Here is an 8,075-nt window from a genome sequence, read left to right on the forward strand (position 1 = left end):
TTCTGACTCACACAAGGAGCCTGCACCACCAAGTACAGATACCTGTCCCCAGCCTCTCTCTCTTTTTTCAATGGGTTTTGGAACCCATGTGCCCCATCTAGCAAGCGCTATCCAGCTGACAATGAAACCCCCCATCACAAGACAATTTTGTAGTTCCCCATTTACCCAATCAGGGTGACAACATTTCATTCCTCCTGCCCCAATAACAACGAAATTGGGGCTCCCACAGCTGTGAAAATAACCATCCCATGCTGCTTTGCGGTATGCTAAGTGGGGTGGGAGTGCCCATGCAAATAACCGAAATACCAATGCAACACTTTCCACACTCCCCATAATTTACCACCAGATGTCAGGGTGGGGCTCATCCTGACTCTGCTTACATCCTCCCCCCAGCCGAGAATTTGTCGTCCCGATAAATCACATTCCCTACTGTACCAACTTATTGGCCCCCATCAAACGGCCTCAGATAGCCCACTTTAGCTTCCACAAGCCTGTGTGCTAAATGTATTGGCTCCTCACTAGTCACTCCAGGTGCATCATAAGTTAACCGTTTCACTGGTCTTATTACCCTGTCTCGCCTATTGAGAATCTCTGTTGCTGTGGCAGGGGGGACATCCTCTTGAGTAACGGATGGGGAAGTTTCCTGTGAGTCCTCCTCAGATACTGCCATAGGCCCCTGCATTTCCAGTTCTAACAGTGGAGGGTTGATGGTGCTCAGGACATCCTCCACCTGTATGTCTCCGCTGTCCAATAACCCGGGCGTGACATCACATGGGGGTCCCACCAGTGGCTCAGGGGTATCAGGAATAGGCCTAAATACTTCTGCCATGGGGTTTAGGGTGGAAGAGGAGGTGCTCTCATTTGATTCAGCTGATCGAGACTGAAATCTTGTCTTCATCCCAGGATACACCATGGTTGTGTCTTCCTCCTCAGACTCACTCTCAGATGTGCTGAGTAGGGGTAGGTTAGCTGCAGGGGGCCGCCTGTCCATGTTGGAAGGTGGTTTTGGTACAGCACCTTCATTCTGCCCACTTGCCCTGTTGTGGCCCATCTCATAAGGGCTGCCCACCAATTCCCCCACAGGGAGCAAAAGGTTTCTATGCACAGTCTTTGCCTGCCCTGGACCCTCTTCAGGTTTGATCTTGTAGACCAGCAGGTCTCCTAGCTTTTCCATCCCCAAGTAAGGTATTGCCTGTCCCCAGCCTCTCTCTCTTCAATGGGTTTTGGAACCCATGTGCCCCATCTAGCAAGCGCTATCCAGCTGACAATGAAACCCCCCATCACAAGACAATTTTGTAGTTCCCCATTTACCCAATCAGGGTGACAACATTTCATTCCTCCTGCCCCAATAACAACGAAATTGGGGCTCCCACAGCTGTGAAAATAACCATCCCATGCTGCTTTGCGGTATGCTAAGTGGGGTGGGAGTGCCCATGCAAATAACCGAAATACCAATGCAACACTTTCAGCACTCCCCATAATTTACCACCAGATGTCAGGGTGGGGCTCATCCTGACTCTGCTTACACTGATAAAGACTAACTTGGCTTCCATTCTGAAACTTACTAATTTATCTAGTTCTCTTTTAAACCCCCTTATAGCACCAGCCTTCACAACCCCATCAGGCAAGGAGTTCCACATGTTGACTGTGTCTGTGTGAAGAAGAATTTCCTTGTATTTGTTTTAAACCTGCTGCCTATTAATTTCATTTGGTGGCCCCTAGATTTTATATTATGGGATCAAGTAAATAACTTTTCCTTATTCACTTTCTCCACACCACTCATGATTTTATAGACCTCTATCATATCCCCCCTTAGTCTTCTCTTTGCCAAGCTGAAAAGGTCTAGTCTCATTAATCTCTCCTCATATGGGACCCGTTCCAAACCCCTAACCATTTTAGTTGCCCTTCTCTGAACCTTTTCTAGTGCCAGTATATCTTTTTTGAAATGAGGAGACCACATCTATATGCAGTATTCAAGATGTGGGTCTACCATGGATTTATATAAAGGCAGTAAGATATTCTCTATCTTATTCTCCTTTTTTTAATGATTCCTAAAATCCTGTTTGCTTTTTGACTGGCACTGCACACTGTGTGGTCGTCTTCAGAGAACTATCCATGATGACTCCAAGATCTCTTTCCTGATTAGTTGTAGCTAAATTAGCCCCCATCATATTGTATGTATAGTTGGGGTTATTTTTTCCAATGTGCATTACTTGACATTTATCCACATTGAATTTCATTTGCCATTTTGTTGCCCAATCACTTAGTTTTGTGAGATCTCTTTGAAGTTCTTCACAGTCTGCTTTGGTCTTAACTATCTTGAGCAGTTTAGTATCATCTGCAAACTTTGTCACCTCACTGTTTACCCCTTTCTCCAGATCATTTATGAATAAGTTGAATAGGATTGGTCCTAGGACTGACCATTGGGAACACCACTAGTTACCCTCTCCATTCTGAACACACAGATGGGCCAACCTGGAGAAAGTGGTGGCAGTCCTCGATAGATCAGCTGGTAGAGCAAAGGACTGGAGCCGGCACTCAGGAAGTCATCCTTATGTCACCCTTCTGACTCCAGCTTGAGGCAGAGCTTCTTTTTCTTCCCCTTGCTGAGAAAGAGCAAGAGAAGAAAGGTCAGGTGGGCCAGCTCGGTGCACAAGTCCATGCTGTCTTTTCTTGCTTGGGAGCCCAAAATGAGGAACTCATGGTGGGTAAAGGCACTGCTGTGCTTCCAGAAAACATCCCACCACAGCACACAAAGGGACCAAAAGAGCATGCCAAAGCCTGGGATTGAACTAGGGAACCTCTAGCTCTCCAATGCTGAGCTACTTCAGCATGTAAATGGCACTTTTTTGGTCTGCTGTTTCTCTGTCTGGGATGTTTTTGTCAGCCCTGGCACACAAAAAGGGCATCACTGCGAGCGCCCACAAAGGCAAGATGAATTTTTGCCTGCTTTGCTCAGCTTGACTTGCTTCCTCACCCCATTCCTGCCTTAGATCCTGGGTCACCTGGTGGCTGAAGATGGTCCATTGTCTCAAGCGGTGCCAGAGCCTGACACAGTGCCCTGGGCAGCCTTTGCTCTGCACATGCCGGCCGTGCAGATTTGAAAATACTTTAAAGCTCCTGTCAGTAAGTTCTGGGGACAGTTGCTCACCTTCAGAGGAAGCTCCCTAAAATTGGCCTGTCTCACCCAGTGGTACATTGACATCTGTTCAGACTGAGCCAAAAGGGAGGGGGTGGGGCTCGCTGCTGTGGCCGCCGCTGCTGTGAGAGCGGCCGCTGTTGCGGATGAAGCCATCCTGCAAGCACCTTCCACCTAGCCACCCACTGAAAATCCTGTAGGATGTAAGGTGGGAATAGAAGAACACCGGGAGAGGAGGGGCTTCCTAATCTCCTCCCCCTTCTGCCACCATCAGCCATTCCATACCCGGTGCTGCACCCAGTGGGGTAAAAAGAAAATGTGGCCATATCGGAAGAGTCAGTTGCATTCTTTGCGGTTGCTCCGCCAGTCCCCTCGGGCCTGACCTGCCCTCCAGCTCAGCCACTCACTGAAAATTGAAACACAAAACAGTAGAGCCTTAAAAGGCTTCAAGGCCCACCAGGCCCAACCCCCCTTCTCATACGGCAGAAAAGCCACATTTCACCTAACAAGGTAGGGACGTCCTATTGCCCCACAAGAGGTGGAAGGCCATCGTGTTCGGTCTCAGCAGCACTCGTGGAGCAGGGGGAAACACCTGGCTGAGGAAATTCCCCACAGGTGGATCTTGAGCATCACAACCTTGTAGGTAATGACAAGGTCCACTTACGGCACCGGCTGAGCCACTCCTCACAGGCCAGCAACCATTTCTCCCAGTTCGCGTTCCCCACCTCAACCCCAACCGAACACTAGAAGGCCCAGCCATCAACCTGCCCACTCTTGCAGCCCTCCTCTTCCGCCCTGACTGATGGGGGGAGTATTGAGCCTCCCTCCCTTAGGCCCTTCAGCATCCCTGGGGAAAGACAACACCACCCAAGTGACTTTGGGCCAGTAGGTCAACCAATAGGGCTGCCTCCTAGGCCAGGCTGCAGCCCAGCTTCAGGACTAAGATGAAATGGAGCTCGCATCCCTACCTACAGGACTCCAGGCATGGCCAGGCTTCTGGATCAAACATCCCCTCTTGTGCTCAAGTCACAACAGCTAGCGGGCAAAAGACAGGCTTTCATGGCATTGGAGAAAGCAAGATAGAGCCTTGGAAGAGCCCTTCTATCTGCAGCAGGATTAGCCTGTGTCAGTGATTAATGAGGTGGATCTAGTTGTAGATTGTTATTCATTCCCCACCTTGACAATTCACACAGTCCCTTTCCTACTCAAATCCCCAGCACCTCGGTGATCCTGGTAGCAGGGGTTGGGGCCTGAGATTTTCAGGGTCCTTTTTACCCTCCACCTGGAGTGAACTCAGCTTTTCCCCCATCCCAGACAATCCATGAAATAACAACAGAGGCATAAAGAACGTTGGGAGGGTACATCTCACGGCCTGGGCTGGATGTGCCCAGGGCCCCTGCTTGTCCATTGTTTCCATGGAATTTGGCCCCTGCTTTGCACAAGGGACAGAGAAGGATCTTGCTGTTCCTGTGTCTGTGCAAAGAAAATTGTGTTTCTGTATGAAAGAGAGGAGGGAAATGGCCCCATGATGGGACAATATCCTCAGGATTAAGACCTAAGAACTCAGGCTGAGAACTGATTTAACTCCACTCATCTGGGATTTAACAAATTGTCTTTCATGGAGCAGGGCCAGTTCCAGTGTTTTTGCCACCCCAAGTGGAAAAAAAAATAAAAAAGCTGCAATCAATGGCAGCTCTACCTCTGCTGCTTTTGGCCACAAGTCCTTCCCTCTGAGAGGGACGAATTGCTGCTGAAGCCTCCCCTTTCCATTGGCCGCCCCAGGCACCTGCTTGCTGGGCTGGTGCCTGGAGCCGGCCCTGCCATGGAGACACTGGGAAGATGGGGGAATCAGGAAAATACCAGGGATTCGTTTATGTTGTAAGTGAAGAATAACAAAAACAGTTCTGGTTTAAAGTCACTTTTCCCTGACTGGGAATTGAAGCCAGGCCTTGGCAGTGAAAGTGCCAAATTCTAACCACCAGGGAGGGGCAGATGCTGTTTTTCTTCTCGCTTATGTTACACTTTCTTAGGCTACTTTCTATCCAATTTCTGAAGCTGCTCCATTGTCCATTCCCTGAGGGGCTAAGAGCAGAGAGTGCAGGAATCCCTGTACTCAGGGTCACAACCTGAGACCAACTCAAGCTACTGAAACAAGCACAAATGATGCTTCCTCCAGCAGGATCACAGAGCAACACAAAGAAAACCCATGAGGAACAATCCTCCTCTGCCTTCATTTACCCCATCGCAACCCTCTCAGCAGCCAACTCTTGTGGGAAGGATGCTGAGCTGATAAGAGCTCTGGCATAGAGACCAAGGGAGGGGTGTTGCACCCCCTCAGCGGGAGCTGATCACATTCTGACTCTGGAGGAGGAGGGAAAGGCGATGGCCACGTGATGGGGCCAGTATGTACCACAACATGGTTCTTTTATGTGGGATGACTCTGAACATTGACTGATCTCCACTCCCTTGGATTTGAAGAGATGTTTAGTTGGGCACTTAGGAGGCTGAAGCAATTTTATGGATGGTGACACTATGATTAAAGGGTTATTTAATGTTGTAGAAATTGTTAAAAACACTGAGCTTAAACTGGAACTGCCTGTTATCTCTCCTGCCTCGGTGGGAACTGGAGGGAATCATCCCCTGCTGCCCTTGGCTCCAAGCTGGTTTTTCTGGGGAGGGGACGTGGAATTGATTTGTTTGCTGTTGAGAAGGGAGCCGGACCAGTTCTCAGGGAACGAGAACTCCCAGCATCTTCCCAGCCCAGCCCAGGCTGCTGCCCTGTCCCAGCCTCTGTTCCCCTGGGGGCCCTGCGTGTTTGACTCTAGAGCAGGCAGGGAGCAGCAACAGAGGCAGAGGACAGCCTGGGCCGGGCAGATAAGAAGGAATTTAGCCAGCAAAAAAGTAAAATGGCAGGGGAGTATCACCTTGGACTCGACGGCATTTCCCCATTGGTCTGTCTGCTTTGGGGCAGGGACAATAACACGTCCTGCTGCATTCGATATTTCAAAGGGAGGTTTAGGATTTTCATTCTCACACACGGTGCACAAAGCAGGACTCAACCTTTGCTGTAAACTAAACAAGCTGCCCACAGATTCTGGCAGCCACAATGAGCATTTGGGTGAGAGCTCAGACCTGCCCCTGTCCCAGAGAGGGGAGGGGGGTCATCTGTGAGGGGACTGGACCACTGACCTACCTGCTCCTAATTCCCAAACTTTCAGTAACTCTATTATCAGTGCCTGTGAGTGTTATTTAAACCATAAGAAAAACCACCCTGGGCTAGACCAAAGGCCCATCTAGCTCTGAAACGTCTCTTCTGACAGTAGCCAATAACAGGTACCCCAACATCCAGCCAACAAGGCACCACTGGGAGTTGAACCCAGAATCTCCTGTTTACAAAACAGAAGCTTTAGCCAGCTAAGCCATGGCGCCTGTGGGTGACTAAAGCATTCTGTGTGCTCACACCTGACTCCCTGCCATTGCCACCAGGGCCTGACAAGCCTTGCTTGTGTCTGGATTCTGCAAAGCAGAGGAGAAGGTGATGTTTTCCTTGCAAGCTGTGTGCGAGTGAATCTTTGGCCAGGTCTGCACTACAAAGTTGTTTCAGCAGAATGATATTGCTCTGGTGTGTGAAAAACACACAATGCTACCTCGGTCGGCAGCTTGTGGCTGGTGCACACACTGCAATGCCACGTCTGGCGACAAAACTGCCCTGTTTTGGTGACAAAATAAAACGACTTCGATGAGAGGTCTAGAGCTTTTTGCAGCAAACTTAAAGTGACAGAGTGTCAGTGTAGACGCTGCTGTTCATTATATCAGCATAACTGGCCTCTGCCAGTATCCCACAATGCCCGTCGTGAACTCGCCTGCCCTGCATTCCTGCTACAGAGGCTGGGCCCCTCCCCTTTCATCGCTCTGGGAAGTTCTGACAGCTGAGCCTGCTGCTCTGCTCCGGCAGCCAGGAGCAAATCACTGCCGTGGATGCTGCTCTCTCCCGCACTGCGAACACAGAGCAGGTGGTGGGAGTTTCCTTACAGTGTAGGGGGGCCACTGGAATCCGAACTGTGACACGCCCAGGACATCCCTTCCCTTGAGGAGGCTCTTACCTTCTAAACAGGGACATCTGTTTTCTAGTAAAATCACGAAAAGGGAAGGAGAAAACTCGAAAGAGGTTCCCCCTGGCACTCACGTACGTGAACCCGAATACTCTCTCAGTCCTCAAAGAGAGACCTGGAGAAGGAGACTTGCTGAAGCAAAGCCACAGGGGTCTCTGAGGTTTCCCTGGCCCCTCACCCCTGTCCTGCCTGCCTGATGTCAGCATCTTTCTGTGAGGTCACCACCTCCCCACCACCTTTGACCAATAGTCTAAGGTCCTGCAAAAGGCCTTTGTGATGTCACTGCCACACCCCTCCCTTGCTGTGCTAATGTCCTGCCCCTGGCCAGGCACTTTGGAGGTTTGAGCTACTCCCTGTGGATCACCCCACTCAAGGAGCGTTCGTTCTAGGAAGCAAGCTGGCTAGACAGGAAAACATCAGACACTGTTTGGATGGACAGGGTGGGTCTCAGGGGAGGGGCAGAGGGGGGGGGGAACTGAACGCAATGCCCCAGATGTGGCCTCACCAGTGCGGAATAGAGGGGAATAATCACTTCCCTTGATCTGCTTGCAATGCTCCTACTAATCCAGCCCAATATGACCAGTTACCAATATTGAATGCAGACACAGCAATATCTGATACATTGGTTCCTGTCCATTCAGGAGGTTATTTCCCACCTATTCATAAATAATGAAGCTGCTCTAAGCGGAGGGGAGAGAACTGTCCCGTCCGTGCAGTTACCATCTCCCCGAGAGGTGGTAGCTATGTCTGTGGGGGGAAGCTATGTTGGTGGGTGTGCAAGCTGTGGTATCTACATGTGTATATAAAGTTTAATCAAACCCCAT

General features: G+C 50.1%; 1 non-coding gene across 1 annotated transcript; it reads right to left on the bottom strand.

The window, feature by feature from the left end:
* Window positions 1-6,494: 6,494 nt before the first annotated feature.
* Window positions 6,495-6,568, bottom strand: TRNAT-UGU. The gene has a single exon. It is a non-coding gene; the product is annotated as a tRNA-Thr (tRNA).
* Window positions 6,569-8,075: the final 1,507 nt, after the last annotated feature.

This window comes from Mauremys reevesii, linkage group 12 (genome assembly GCF_016161935.1).
Source record: "Mauremys reevesii isolate NIE-2019 linkage group 12, ASM1616193v1, whole genome shotgun sequence".
NCBI classification, from domain to species: domain Eukaryota; kingdom Metazoa; phylum Chordata; order Testudines; family Geoemydidae; genus Mauremys; species Mauremys reevesii.